Source organism: Lates calcarifer, linkage group LG17 (assembly GCF_001640805.2).
Source record: "Lates calcarifer isolate ASB-BC8 linkage group LG17, TLL_Latcal_v3, whole genome shotgun sequence".
Classification (NCBI taxonomy): Eukaryota; Metazoa; Chordata; class Actinopteri; family Centropomidae; genus Lates; species Lates calcarifer.
Window position 1 is genome coordinate 21,732,287 of NC_066849.1, and position 12,889 is coordinate 21,745,175.

The 12,889-nt window shown below is 38.6% G+C and overlaps 1 protein-coding gene and 1 long non-coding RNA gene across 3 annotated transcripts in view; one reads left to right on the forward strand and one right to left on the reverse strand.

Annotated features, from left to right (window-relative positions):
- Positions 1 to 1,381: 1,381 nt before the first annotated feature.
- Positions 1,382 to 10,892, reverse strand: LOC108895291 (uncharacterized). 2 transcript variants are annotated; one of them, XR_001962936.2, is made up of 4 exons: positions 10,722 to 10,892; positions 5,037 to 5,616; positions 4,579 to 4,801; positions 1,382 to 2,966 (listed from the first exon to the last, which is right to left on the reverse strand). It is a non-coding gene; the product is annotated as an uncharacterized LOC108895291 (long non-coding RNA). The 2 variants fall into 2 exon arrangements; XR_007814909.1 differs by lacking the exon at positions 10,722 to 10,892 and adding an exon at positions 7,613 to 10,653.
- Positions 2,889 to 12,889, forward strand: part of tie1 (tyrosine kinase with immunoglobulin-like and EGF-like domains 1) — a 38,739-nt gene continuing 28,738 nt past the window's right edge. Inside the window, exon 1 of the mRNA XM_018694013.2 lies at positions 2,889 to 3,026. The gene's annotated coding sequence lies outside the window, so the exon portion shown is untranslated. The remainder of the gene's footprint in view (positions 3,027 to 12,889) is intronic.

The following is a 12,889-nucleotide window of genomic DNA, read 5'->3' on the forward strand; positions in this document are numbered from 1 at the left end:
CGTCAAGTCGGTTATGATGAAAGAAATACGACTTCCGTCTGTTAGATGCCGGGGATTTGAGGGCTTTACATGATTTCAGTTTTGTAATATGTCGTATTCAATAGTATGAAAATGTGCTCAACCTGTACCATAACATTAAACATGATATTGTTTAATATAATAAAATATTATACGTTGTATTATATTATACACCCTCCTTAAAGGGCCCAATCTGCTTGACTATTTCATTTCATTTCATTTCTGCTACTGCTTCAGGTAAATTTTGTTAAAATTTCCTATTCTGCCAGTCTTATATATTGGATATATACTTTTATTTATACTTTTTTTTTTTAAGTAAACGCTCTAAATACTTCTTCCATTACTGAGTAATACATTTAGGCTACATTTACTCATCAGTGTGGTAGCCTACTTATTTGTGAAAATCTACAATTGTACAGTATAATTCATTTAGTATTTTATTTTATTTTTCAATAAAATCATCGTAATTGGTAGTTTGCTTTGATTTTTAGTTTGGATCAAGTGACACACCCACAGAGGTCAAAAGTGTTAAATTGTAGTTTTATTTTGAAGGTAGAAACATTTTTCCGGTGTCACTCCGGCTCGCCTACGTGAACTTGATTTGCTGTGTTTCCGGGTAGGGAGCTCCTCGCCTGACAGCTTCACACAGACCTGTCAGACCGCTCTCATCAGCTGGATGGTCTCAGAGGATCCGAAACGCCCCAGGCCTCTTTTCGAGACTCACTGTCAAGCTTAATTACTGTTGTTGATACCAGTGTTGTAAAGTTTAAAAAGAAAGGTGAGTGTGGTGATTCCATTTTGTGACCAATGAGCCAAACGGGACCAAACGGCGGTGAAACCATACTCTTTTGAAGTTACGTTCATTGTTTGGGTCTAAAAACGGCCTTGACCGGACACACAGACCACATGACTTAGATTTTTACTTAGAACTGCATTTTTATTAAGGCCACGCCGTTCACAAGTTCCTGACCAAACCGCATGTTGAGTTTACAGAGGGGAAGTACTTAATGCATCCACATATCCATTCTATTGTTAGCATCTTAAAAATAGCAGCTATGAGTGGAGAGTAACTAATTACAAGCACCACCTTTGGTGTAGCCGCCCTACATTTTCATGTAGCAGCTGCCATACTTTTTTTTTCCCCTGTAGTCCTACATTTAAAAATCTTTTCATGACATGTTGTATCCAAATTTTGAAAAGTGATGGTGTAACAGCACAGTTTAAAGATAGTAATTTAAAAATGTGTTGTAGTATTTTCTCTTGTACGCAACTGTGTCTGAAAGCTTTCATATAACATTGGCTTCAACTTTGTAGAGCCTCACAGTGTCCCTTCATGGCTTAGTTGCAGAGTACTCTTCAAACATTTTGAACAGTTAAATAGGCTTTTTAATTACAGCATGAATTAGTCTTGAATCGAATACATCCATGCACACACACATTTGTATACGTGTCACTGACAAAACATGACTTTGCAAAGTGAAATGTTCCTGTTTACAGCACAGCTGATATTATCTGTCTGAATCATACACAGATATTTTTGGCTGACTTTTATCACAAAAATAACAAATCAATTTCCCAGTCAGCGCAGCCAAACACTGTCAGATACAAAGGTGATTGGTTAAAACAACATTATGTAACTATTACATCTTAAAATAACAGAATCAGAATCATTTTCAGTGTACCAGTGCAACACTGGTTGTACTGGTACACTGATTTGTTCGGAAGAATGGTGCATACGTCGTTCCTGGCCTGTTCCTGCACTATGTAACTTTGGTAAGCACTCCCACTAACTGAGTGATAATTAGTGACTGAAACTGCTGGAATCAGGCCCCGCAAGATCAAGAGTAATGCCAAACTGTAGTTTGTAGTGTAATCAGTAAAAAAAGACTGAGTGATAAATAGTGAGTTAAACTGCTGGAATCAGGCCGTGCGACTTCAAGAGTAATGCCAAACTAGTTTGTAGTGTAGTTTGTCAGTAAAAAAAGACTTAAAAATCATCAAGAACCAATGTTCATATTTGATAGCTGGTGAGGAAACTTGGAAAATATCAAGAATTACACACAGAGTTTGGTGTGTTTGTTACAGCAACAGCAGTTCTGACTCTGGAAGCCAGGGGTCATGGGTAATATGCACCATTTTGGTGTCTTTCCATTAAGCGAGTGAGACTACACAGACTGACAGACTTCGTTTGCTGTAAATAAAAACCACTTAAGCACTTGGACTCGGGGCCCAACAGATTTAATCACCACACGTGAATGAAGGCTGCTGCTGCTCATCAAGTGTTACATTTAGTTGCTTTAATGTTCGTATTTATAGAGGACCCTTTGGTCTCTTTTTCACTATCTTCTTTTTAAAACTTTTGTTGTTCAGGACACAATTTCACTCCTTTGATTATCACTTAAAGCTAAGAAACATATAATTTACTGTTAATGATAAATAAGGCACCACCAACTCGATTTATATTCACCTTCCTGAGATTATGCTGAAATTCTCTTTCATGGGGATTTTGGTGGGTCCTGAGACAACATGTAGAGAACTACTGCCATAATAATGCACTTCTGTGCTGCCTTAAAATTAAGACGCTTTTGACACATTGGCATTTGTCCTGTTCTCAACCAGTGTTTACAAAGTGCCAAATCTCCAAATCTGTGACTTGACTATATCGTTCTAACTCAAATGAACAGAAAAATAAGGAAAAGGTGGGAGTGGAATTGGTGGTTCAGCCGAGAAGGTGTGGAGACACTCCTACTACGCAATGGTAAATTCAATCTCGTCTATCTCTTCCTCAGGGTCCTCCATGTTCTCTGCTGCTCTCTCAGCCCTCGCTCTCTCACTGGCTGGGATGTAGTTGTCCTCAATGAAGCCGTCATCATCTTCCTCGCCCACGTGATTGGGACAGTGAGCCCTCTCAACTATTCCGATGTGCATGCCGTACTCCATCTCTAGGCCTGGAAACAGAAACAGAAACACAAGCGTTGTACTGCATTATGAATAACAACCATTTAAAGGTAAGACCTATATATCATTCTAACTGACGGTGTCATTTACAAATATAAAAAACTGTATCCCATAGGTAAACAGGAGATGGAGAGTGGTACTCTGTAACATCACATTGATGTACAACCTTGAACTGCTTCATGAACAGTGACTAATGAACTGGATTTGTGTGATTAGACAGAAATTTTGCTTCCAAATGAGCTTTTAATGATTATTGTTTTATCAGCTCATAAACAGAGTGTGTCTTAAAGAAAATCATCATTGATGCAAGTCACATTTTCTGTGTTTTTTCGCCATAAGACTCTGTAGGCTGTAGTATTTTTCAGTTTGAGCTGCATTTCTGTTCTTTTAGACAAGTCACATTGTGTAAAAATGTGAACAGGACCTTACAGTTGCATGAATAATGCGCATGCTGATTTGTTGTTCTTGATGTTAGTGACACCTTTGGTGATATTGTTTGGTGTTAAAACTGCTTTAATTAATGTTTTGGCCATTTTGGGGCAGGACAACAAGGTGTACGGCTTAAGACCATCACCTATTTACACATCCAGCAACATTAGCATTCATTTTGAATCATGTCCAATATTCACACATGTTTATGGTCTCCTATGGCTCCATTATGGTCTCTTCTAACTCTTGAGGGAAATATCTTATTATACTGTTATTTATTTTCTAAATGGTCCACTATGTTCACCGACTAGTCTAACTTGTTTGCCGTGTACATTTGGTAGTAGTGCAGCAGCTTTAAGCAGTCACTAAACACACTATGGTAAACAGGACACTTTTGAATTGTTGTTGTGGCCCGAGGTATTATGTTTTCTGGTTGTCCATACATCCGTCCATCCCATTCTCATGGTGCTAGTAATGCCTTAAGGGAATTTCTTCAAAGTTGGCACAAATGTTTGACTCATGGATGAACTAGGATTTGGTGACTAAAGGTCAAAGGTCAGGTTCACTGTGACCTCACAAAAGGTGTTTTTGACCATAACTCAGGAATTCATAAACTAATTATGACACACAAATGTCTAATAGGTTTAAACTATAAAGTGATGACATTTTATTTCCAAAAGGTCAAAGGTCAGTTTCACAGTGACATCCTGCTGTGATGTTCTGTAGAAAGGGGGAGATTGTGATCATATTTCCTGCAACTTGACCAGTTGGTGGAGGCATACAACAGTGAAGTGGCAATTCTAGTTATTTTTGCATTCTGAAACTTATTCCAGACTTAGTATTGGTGCTACTTCTGTAAAACAGAAAATGCATCACCTCCTGTGTAGCCCAAGGGTACGAGTTTTAGGAAAAACAAATATCAAGGCTCTCATGAACTAAGAGGTAGCTGAATAGTAAATTTCTTAGCTTTTGGGCAGATGTTCAGCACTCCTAAATGTTTACGGTCAACACCAGTAAAGGACCATTGTTTCAATGCTTAATGCAAACAGACTGTACACACTGAGTGTTAAGTACAGCAGTACTGCATAAAGAAAAATGGTGTTATGTCTATATGAGTCCTAAAAATTGATTGTTTTAAAAAAAAACAAAAAACAAAAAGGACCAAAAACAAACCTCGTGGAATACAGTCAGGGACACACTGGCTGACAGTGTCTGTCTCGCTCAGTGTCTGCCTCCCTCAGCCGTGTGTGCCGGTAGCTGGCCAAGTAGCGCCGAACCACCTGGCATTTAGCCAGAAGGGCGATGATAATGGAGATAGAGATGGCTGTTACCAGGACAGCCACCAAGAACTCCCAGTTGTGACTGGTATATTTGCGTGTCTGGCTTGTCAAAGTGCCTGCAAGAGAGGAAAATAAATCACATTCCACTTAGTCAGTCTGTTGTGGTTGTGAGGCAGCCCCACTGTGGAAAGCACCTAAATACCCAAACTCAGCTTAATCTTGACTTAGAGCAGTGGACCAAATGTTCAGTTATACATCTGTGTCTGTCGATTTCTCTCTTAAGCTGACTGTCTTTACCAAAAATGACTGAGCAGACTGAAAGCCACTTTAAAGTTGTAACTTAACTCTTACCATTATGTGTTGCTGTTGGTGTAACTGTAGAGAGAGAACCATTTGATGACAGTTCCATCTGGCTTTCCTCTTGTTTGTGCAGTCTCTTTTGCGGAGTGACTTCTCCTGTGTGACTCAATTTGCTTCTTGTTGGATGAGACCTGTTTCTTGCTTTGGCACACCATTAACTCTAACATGAAAACATGGGTCATGGGAGTATATCACACATATGCTGGGTGAAGAACAGTTTCTGTGACCTGCTAGTGACGAGCCCCCCTTTCTGCAAGATCCAGGAGACTCCTGAATACCTGTATATGTATATGCAAAGCTGGTTAGTGTTATATTGTCTTCAGCAGGTAAAAAATAAATGGGATCTGAAGGGAATGTTGTAGAGCAGGCATCTCCCCAGATGAGGGAGGTAGTTGTGTGGGAGATTTCTGTTGACCAGGAGGGAGGTTAACCTTCAGAGCTCCACTAGGTGGCAAGGTTGTGTGACAGTGGACTCCTGGCTTCAGTAAAGTGTGAAAGGTGGTGGCAGCATTATCATCCCATGTATGAGTTGAAATATGAGCGAGAGTCCTCTTGCTGCAGTGAAACGAGGCTTTAGAGAAAGTGGGAAACAGAAATAGGAAATTAAATCAGTACGAATCCTTTCATTTTACACACGTGTCTACAAAGGCGTCTAGCAAATAGATATCAGATATCAGTAAGCCACAGTGCCTTCGCGTCCCATGTGTGTTGTGGCTTTGAATTCTTTTGGACTCTTTATGCCAGTAAATGCATATTTCATAAGTGAACCATACAAAAAGAACATGAGCAATCAAATGACCTAAATATTTCACTTATCTATGAAGAGTGAGAGTGTCATCATAAAAATGAAATGCTGCCTGGATCCCTTAAATCCAGAAGTCATAATTGAGTGTGAGCTGTCAGGAGCTCAGGAGAATATCAGCCACAACAGGAAAAGTGTGTTGCAAACAGGAAGTCCCACATACTGTAAGACCTTCCTCTGAAGGTCTAGCTGACACATAACACTGGCAAAATCACTCATTTGTGTGTGTGTGAAAGAATCTGACTTTGTATGCTTCACAGCTTCCTACAATACAGAAGCCACATGCTTAATGGTTCTCAAAGGACAATTAAAAAAAGCCAACCAGAAATTATTTGGTGAGAACGATGTCATGTAAAAGTTTTTTAAATTGGTTAGCGTATGGCCAACATTAGGTTTTAAAGGAAAAATTCAACATTTTTTGAAAATAAGCTTAATTATTCTTTTGGCAGAGAGACAGACATTTATCCATTTGTATGATAAATATGAGGCTTGGCAGCCAGTTAGCTTAGCTTGGCACAACAGTTGGAAACAGGTTAACAGCTACTTTAGCTCTGTTGAAAGATAACAAAACTCGCCTACCAGCAACTGTGAAGATCATTAATTAATGTGTTAACCCCCTGTAAAATAGTGATTTGCCATTTTACACTTTTGTACATTTTTTACAGTTTGTGCAGATTGAATAAACAAGATATTACATATCAATTAGTGAGCTGTAGAAGTTTTTTTTTTTTTTTTTTTTACTTTGGATAGAGTCAGGCTAGTTAGCTTAGCATATAGACTGTTTTCAGTTAGCTGTAGCTCCTTATTCACAATACAGACATCGAGAGTGGTATTGATCATCTCCTTTAACTCTCAATAAAATGAATAAGCATATTTCCCAAATGTCAGACTCTTGTATGTATTATAAATCACGATGGTTTTCCTATTAATTTTGTCCCTGGTTGTGGTCTGTATTTTCATGATCCCCATCTAACATGGATTCAAGTACTCAAGCAAATTTTCACATCAAAACCTCCATGTTGCTCCTAATGCAAATATAAGCCCATCATCCATATTAGCTTATGTGTGACAGAGAGAGGACCTTTCTGTGCAGCTATTTGCAAATTTATCAGATATTTGCATGCATGAGTTTCCAGGTTGGCTTCCTGTATTTATAGTGCAGCTGTGAAGAAGTCAGACAAGTTTTTATCCATTCATTCCACTAACTGTTATGTTTGACATGCCTTACTAGCACCTGTATTTTTGAGATGTTCCAGGTCAAGGTTTTGCAGGACATACTACATTTTTTCTTACTTCCTGCCTCTCCTTTCATTGATTGTAGCCCAGTGCGTTTATAAGTCTAAGTAAATAGACCGAAGCAACCACCACCTAACTGTTGCATCCAGCAGTGGCGAAAGATTTTTTTGAATTTTTCAGTTGGTTCAAAAATAATAACTTGCGGTAGTGGAGGAAGAGATATGTAGATGCTTAAATTAGATATTGTAAGAATTAAACTTTGCACGTTTTCTCGGCTTGTTTATACGTAATACAAGTCACCATGACGTAACTTGTTGAACAGGTTCAGTTTCCTGTACTCATATGCTGTAGCGTCCTCGGCTTATGGTTCAGTTCAGTCACACCTTTTCTTTCTTTCTTTCTTTCTTTCTTTTTTTTTTTTTGTTACAACTGCTTTTCACTGGAGTGCTCAAAATAATCTATATTCAAAACAAAATATCAATATATAAAGTCGGTTCATTGGGATGTTGAAGAAAAGCAGATCTCTTACCTGAAATACTGTAAAAACAGCACTACAGTATCACACAAAACATCAAATGAAACACACACCAAACTTGTGCCCCCATCAGCCAGCTGCTGAACAAACAACAATATTAAAATTTCCCTTAAACTAGAGGACACGATGTTTCCGTGTTGACAGTTTGTTCTCACAGTAGTTCCCTCCTCTCACTACCGCAACCTTCCTTCAAAATAAAAGCACAACCTTCGCAATAAAACCAGCTGAACAAACTTAAAACCACACTTTTTATGGATAACTCCCGTGTTTTTTAACCCTTGTTTTCCCATGTTTTTGGGTGCAAAAAATAAAATAAAATAAAATAAAAATATTTAGGAATCAGTGCTATATTGAGCAAGAACGGTGTACCTGGCCACTGCGAACATCTGCTGCAATGTAATTCAACTGGGCAACTTTCCATGTCAAAGTGTATATATAGCCACTAAAATGCTTGTTTTTAGGATTCCTACAGAGATAGACCTTTTAATTAAAGTGTAAGAATCTTTTTTGTAAACCAGAAACATAACAAATATTCCAGAGATTAAAACAGCAACCAGTTTCTGTGTTCTGCAAGAAAAGGAAAAAGCTTGAGAATGACTTTTAATCACTGTTTCCTGGAAGAGCAAGAAGCCTGTTAGCCAGGGAGAAACCTATTAGAAAGTGCCCACATGTTGTGACAATGTTTCTCATTTACTTAAATCTTGCAGTGGGATAATTTGGGCAAATAAAAGTCAAACTATGCTGTTAAAAAGAGAACAAGTTCAGAAGCAATTATGTTTGACCCCACACTTCTGAAATCATGGCTTGAGGGTCTTGACAACATGTAAAAATCATTTAGAATCTCATCCACATTTTCCTTGGTTCCTTAAAAATGTGGTTGTTCCTCTAAATCGAGATTAGGATTTGTGTATCTCTCTCTCTCTCTCTCTCTCTCTCTCTCTCTCTCTCTCTCTCTCTCTCTCTCTCTCTCGGTCCTGAGGTGATTTTTCACAGCAAGGGGGGGTCCGGCTTCTTCGCGCCAGCCATTAGGCCTCTTCCCCTTCATTTTCTACAGCTATTCTCTTCAGCAGTGTTGGCTGTAAACACACCAACAGGACTGCCTTTATCTCTTCCTGTTCTGTCCTCACACACGCAAAGCACAACAAAATATACACACCAGGCAGCACAGGATCAAGAGCTACAGAAGAGAAGCCTGGGAGCGAGAAATGCACTGCATGTGTGTCAGATGTTAACAGTGTTTGTGAGCTCTGGTGTGCACTGCTACTGTACATTCATTTGTGTTTGTGTGTGAACATGCATGTATAAGAGGCTGCATTTGCATCTCTGTCTGCATGTGTCTGTGTTTGAATATCATTCTCAAAGCAAGGAGTCAGTTTTTCTTAGTCATTCTTTGTTTCAGTGCCCCAAATTGTGACACTAATGATGGCCAGAGGGTGTGAAATGTTCCTTCTGTCATCAAACTGAATTAAACATCAAAATTATATTCTGCTTGTGGAGTTTGATTGCATTGCTTTGAACAGACAAATTAACTGTAAGCTATTTTACGGTTTGAAATTTGATTATGCCACTTGAAATGGTACAGTATTTAGTGTCAACTTATGTAACAAAGAACCCCCCCCAAAAAACCTTGATAAAATTACATCAAAGTGAATTTGAAAAATTACTTACTGCAAAAAGCATTTGGCTTCTATGACAAATTTTATAAATCATACTTGACGGAGCAAACATCTCTCTCTCCCCTTGGCTGCAGTAATCACCAGATATTCATTCTTCATAGATAATAACAGAGCCGCCCTTCAGTTGACCCTCGCCCCAACAATCCACAGAGCAGCGTGCAAGCCTCCCTCTTTCCTTCTTATCCCACTGCCAAGTTCTGTATTTTTGTATTGCTTTGAAAATGTGTGAAGGAGTCAGGCTGTGCCATTGTTTGTCAAGGATAAGGTATAAGGTCTGATAGAGCAGAGAGTATAAAAACAACAGCTGGCAGAAACTTTGTTTATGAGCATTTTAACTCATACACTGTAGATCCAGCTCACAGAGTCTGTGGCTTTGAGGTAAAACCAGGTATTTACAAATGAATACTGCACCTTTGAATAATCACAAATTTTTCTTTTTTCCCTTCAAGTTTAATTAAAGGTCACAGTAGCTTAGGTGTCCTCAAATGTCATGTTTGGTCTTTGCCTGTCAGCCCTGGAATAATGGCAGTGTCAACAGAGAAACCACAGGGACACAATGAGTAAAGTCAGTCGCTCAGTAAAAGCTAATAAAACAACACAATTCATAACCCACATTATGATCACAAACAGGTATATGATATTTAAACCTTTAGCACCTGGATTCTTTATTAAATAAATACCCTAAACTTGAATGTGTGTACAAGCGTAATCTAATGAAAGTGATCTGTTAATGGTGCGGTAGTGTTTTGGCTATAAACAGTAAGTGGCCAACATCAACATGTGGGTCAGGATTTCTCACTAGCAAAGGGATGTGGTAGGGATACGACTGCTCAGGATGGGAATAACAGTCATTCTTTAAAACTGAATATACGCAACAAATTACATTTGTTACAATTATTGTGCTATTTGCTCTAAACTTGAGAAGAAAGTGGTGTTTAGCTTCTCAGCAGGTGCAGGAAATGGTTTGGCTAGCAGGAGACTAAAATGTAAACACTTGGGTTATTGAATAATTATCTCATTATTATCTGTATTTAGAAAGGGTGGCTTTCAGCAGCCACTGCAACACTGAATAACTACACTGTAGAGAAATATAGATGATAATTTCTATCATTGCATTGCTCAGAATTATATTCATGTTTTTATATACAGTAATTCAGTCATATAGATTTTACTGGCAAAGGGGTTGAGTTTTTTTGGTAAAAACCACAAGAAAGAAAAATGTAACACATTAACATGATTTTGTGCTTTTCCAGCCAAAGTAAAGTCACATTTTATCACATTATTTGGTAATTATTACATTATCAGTTGGCAAGATAAGCTACAGCTCAAAAAGCAAGTCAGAGTAGTCACATGATCTTACATAATGTAACACAAAGCCTGTCAAAGCTCTCTCTTTTAGAAGATCAGCTGTTCATTACAAGTCTTACCTGGTCACCTGTCCGTGTAGGTCTCTGTAGCTTCACCTGTTATCTGTCCACTTCCACATTTCACATTCGCCTGAACTACATTTTCTTTTGCTTTGTCTGAAAATGGAGAAATGTTGTGCAAAGGTTGAACGAGGTGTGCTTTGTAGCTGCTTCCCAGAAGGACAAGTTAATGGATAACTTTGTAACTAAGGTGTGCTCCCTCCCGCCCACTATTCCCCCTCTCCGTCCAATGGCACAACAGACCTGGTCACTGGCAGTGTTGTCACTCAGCAGTGCCAAACCAGGAAGAGGTAAATATGACTTATGAGCAATATGTCATTGCAAATGCCAATGTGCATACACAAGTGAAACTATAAGCAACCAGTCAAACCTGCTTTTTTGCAAATAGATGTTCTGTTTGTATAGATACGATTCTAATAAGCAATCAAATAATCTTGTTTGATATCTGCTTTGTGTGGCTACTACCTCCTCTTGTGTGTATGTGTGTTTGTGTGCAAGTGTAGTGTAGTTAGTATGCCTGTCAGGTGCCACACCTTGCTCTGTTAGTCTAAAATGTAAACCCTGTTCTCAGTGCTTTTCAGAGGGAGGAAATTGGACAAGATACAGTCTGTGGTGACAAGGAGTTTTGTTTATTTAAGATGTACCATCTGAGGGGTGAGAACAGACCTCTGGTGGCTCTAAAAGGAAAAGCGAGGTGACCCTGAAAACAATAGGGCTACTTCCTGACCACTTGGCAGTGCACTCTACATCTTTACATCTCCCTCCTTTACTTTTCCTCCCTCCCTCCCTCCGTATGTTCCAGGATGCTTCAGCTGCATGTCTTGGGACAGATGGCAGGGACGAGGATGGGGGGAGATAGTAAAATGATAACTCAGCATCAGCTGAAAGAAGCAGGCGGGGTTTCCCACCACAGATACAAGGAGCTATTTGCTGTTGGTTGACTGTTGGATTATGAAAGTCAGTGCCACGCTTTATCTAATCAGTATCTTTTAGAAAGTCCTGGGTATTGATTATGTTAAATAGCTACTGTGGGGAGTTTGGGTCATTACAACAAAAGTATAAAGTTTAATTGAAATGAAAAAGAGGCAAATAGGATTTTGTTGTTATTTTAAAGCTACAATAACAGATTTTTTTTGACCAATTGGGGGCAGCAGAAATAAGCTGTAAATTCTTTTAAATCAATATTATTTACACATCCTGCAGGCACAGAGCAACTTAATCATTTATTTGGAGTCATGTCTCTGTCCACCTGATGAATATAAGTCTAATAATCACTCTCCTTTTAGCTCTGGTTCACCCTACACCTGAGGAAAATATCTGACTAATTTTGTCTGTGTGACAGCACAGACAGACTGTCTGTGTTTTGGTTCTGGGCAGGGAGCTTTTTTGATAAAATTTAGTTCCCTAATGTGGCAAGAGCACTGATAAGAACAGTTGGGCTGAACCAAAACAGTAAAGTTGGGGACAGTAAAACCAAAACAATAAGCTGAAAGATGCTAAAAAGGTCTGTGGGGCTAGGAGGAAAGTATTCCCCACTTCACCCTTCACAGTACACATACTGTAGTTATTTTTTTCACCGTTAATATAAAAATATTGATTACAACAGCTTTAAGAGTAGAAGTAAACCAGCTTTGTTGTGAAATGACATATTTTGAAGATAAGTAGCTGTAAAATGTCTGCAAATATACAGTTCACAGTGTTATTTTTGTGTTTATTTGTTCCCCTCTAGTTATTGTAGTTATTTGATCTAACTCGTGTCAGCGTTTGGTGTCTAGTGTGTCAGTATTTTTACCCTACAGCTACCATTCTGACAGCAACAAAAGGCAAGTCTATCCATTTAAAAATGAAACAACCTTTCAGGCAGACTTTGTGCAGTAGTTAAAGGTGAACGTCAACCTAAATTAGCACAACATTTCTACATTCTGACCTGAAGCACACAGAAAGAACCACACATTTCTGCATGTTATTGATCACTTGTACTGACTTTGTTTAAGATGTTTCAGTCTTACAAAATTAAATGAGTACAAGTGATCGACAGTGTGCAGGATTGTTTTAGAAAGATTACATTAAGATTCCAAATGATGCAGACAGCAGCTATGGATTTATATAAAATGTCTTCTGTCCCTTTACAGACAAATGCAAGGTCAAGGTCATTAGCACCAGCAGAG